The following is a 3145-nucleotide window of genomic DNA, read 5'->3' on the forward strand; positions in this document are numbered from 1 at the left end:
ATTAATCTTCTGAATTTCTTTCTGTAGGTGTTGTATCATTTTTAATTTTTCATTTATTTTGTAATTTTCTTCTTGTATTTTTTTCTGAAATTGTTCTAGGGTTTTGTCTGTATTTTCCATAAGTGTTTTCCTTGATCTGTCTCTCAATCTTTTGAAGATGCCTACATATAATTCTTTCTAATTCCTTATCAAGGAATTTCAATGCTGCTTCTTAGAAATGAGAATGGCCAGACTTTATCTCACCTACTTTGGTCATATTGTCAAAAGGGACCATTCCTTGGAGAAGGATATCATGATTGGTAGAGTGGAGAGTCAGCAAAAAGGGTAAATGCTTCAACAAGATTTATTGACACAGTGGTTGCAACAATGGGGTCAGGTATAGCAAGAATTGTGAATCTGGTGCAGGACCAGGCAGTATTTCATTCTGTTTTACATTCAGTCTCTATAAGTCAGGGCCAACTCAATGGCACCTAACAACAACAACAACAACAACATATCCCATAATAATTTTTTTTTGTCACCTTTGAAGTTTATATGAACAACATATTTGCTACGTGTTATTTTGCATATATCTATATAGATATAGAGAGGCTTTGATGACATAGTGGTTAAAACATTTGGCTGGTAAACAAAAGATCAGTGGTACAAGTCTACCAGCCACTCTGCAGGAGAAAGATGAGCAGTCTGCTTACATAAAGATTTACAACCTTGCAGCAGAGCTACTCTTATAAAGGGTCACTATAATCAGAATCTATTCAATGGCAGTGGATTTGAGTGTATCGATATAGATGTAAATATGAGAATACAACATTCTTAATTGCTCAGGCATTTCTTTTAAGGCAATTCTCTCTCATTTTTCTCTGAATTTCTGTATAAATCACTACATTTCTGGTCATAGTGCAAGAAATTCAACTCAAATTCAACTCAAACCTCATAACTATAGAAGGGAAAATTTTGAAAGACTCGTGTAAATTTAGGAAGAAGATGGGTGCAACCATCTAGGACCTTCTTTTGATTTTACCTCTGTCTCTCTTATATCCTTCTCTCTGCTGCAAGCCCTTTGCTCTCACATTGACTTTTTTCACATGAAGAGGATCCAGGAACTGGGATGTAATAGTCTTTACAAAAGTTTCAGAGTCAGAGACACTAACACAATCTTTCTGTAAAAGTTAAAAGATTCTTGAGAATGGCTTTAATTGTTCCAGCTTGTTCCAAGTGTCATTCTCCAAAGTACTTAAATCTGTTAGGGCAATGGGGTTTTTCATACCATAAATAACCCATTCATATGATTGAAGTGAGGAAGGATCATTTTCAAAAAGGGAATGTGGTTGCCTGAAGAAATTAGAGTTCTGGGCAGATAATACAATAAACATACTTATATTTTACCTTAATTTTGCCATGTTTGCTTGAGAAACAAATCTACCTCTTAACCAGTATGTATTATCACCCCATACTAGTTAAAATAATACTTTCTCATTAAAAAAAAAAAATCTATTACAATATTAATTTCATTTTGATGGTTCTAATGGATGCAACCCTTCTGATCCAGTGGTTAAGGGATGACTGCTAATCATAAGATACACAATTTTAACCCATTCAGCTGCTCCTGGGAGAAAAATGTGGCAGATTGCTTCTGTAAAGATTTGTGGCCTTGGTCACCCTATGGGGCAGTTCTACTTTCTCCTACGGAGTCTCTATAAGTTGGAATTGACTTGCAAAACAGCACATTTGGATACTGGACTTTATGGAGCTTTGGGTGGGTACAAATGTTCAAGTGTTTGACTACTGGCTGAAGTATTACTAGGTTGCTAGTTCTAGCTCACCAGAATTGGAATAGCCTTGATGGAAACTAACAACGATGGACAGTATAATGTATTAAATCAGCGTGGCAAGAAACATGGGCATGAAACAAACAAACAAACAAACAACTGTTTCCTGGTGCTTAATATGGGAACTCTGGTTGCATAGTGCCTAAGGCATTTGACTGCTAACCAGAGGCTGGTGGTTCAACCCATCTGCCACTCCTGGGAAGGGAGGTTGGCCAATCTACTTCCGTAGTGATACCACCTCAAAAACCCAAGGAGGGGTCACTGTGAGTCAAAATCGCCTCGATGGCAGTGAGTTTCTTTTTTTTTTTTTTAGAGTGCTTAATGCAAGCACAAAATAAGTGTGTTATTTTAGTAAGTTTATATCTTTTCATTAAACAACTATTTCTTAAACTCTATAGTGTAGCCTTTTCTGGGCCCTATAAATGCAGGGGGAAAAAATAAAGACATAGTACCTACTGCCAAGTTGCTTAATAGTGTTTGCTTGTCAATATATATAACATTTAAGTCATCCTTCCACTCCAGTGATAGGAATCATATTTGTATTACAATAAATAACTATCAATTACGGCTTATAAATAACCTAATGTTGATCACATTGCTGTAGCAATCTGGCTTCCTCAGCTAATTCTTGCTTTTATACTCTTTTCTTTTTTATACTTTCAGCATTTTGCTTGAGTTCCTCACAATGCCCTTTCTTTAGTCACTTCTGATCTTACAGAGAGAGCATATGGTTATTATATTGAAATATTTCAGAACTATATTAACAAGAATCATAAAGAGCTATACTTAAATATGTAAATTTTTAAAATCTACCAAGATAACTTCCTCTATTTTGTTTTTCTTCTCTTGAAGAAAATGCTAGAAGTCATATCTTTAAAAAAAATTAAAAAATCTATCTTTGCTGAAACTACATTTGAAATACATTAGCATTTCTGTTCTAGATTTTATTATTCACAAGACTATAATCCCATTGTTGTTTTAAAATGTGTAGCATTAGCAAAATATAGACTTTTCCACATTTGATTTGCATCAATTTATGTTTAATTGTTCCACCTGATTTTATAAGATTAAAACATTTCCACAGAATCCACAAGCCCTAATAAGGAGAAATAAATTCATGAAACCATGTGTAGGAGTCCCACTGTTTCCAACAACTTTATGTAAATGTATAATTTTACTGGGGTTATTGAAGAGGAAAGAAGAAAATGTTGAAATAACATCACAACAGGTAAACCTGGACCCCCAATAATGATTTAATATCTATTTTGTAAAGTATAAATATCTATAATAAAATGTCCTATTGATTAAAATATTTG

This window comes from Orycteropus afer, unplaced genomic scaffold (assembly GCF_000298275.1).
Source record: "Orycteropus afer afer isolate SDZICR_OR568_19922 unplaced genomic scaffold, OryAfe1.0 scaffold00430, whole genome shotgun sequence".
In the NCBI taxonomy this organism is placed as follows: Eukaryota; Metazoa; Chordata; class Mammalia; order Tubulidentata; family Orycteropodidae; genus Orycteropus; species Orycteropus afer.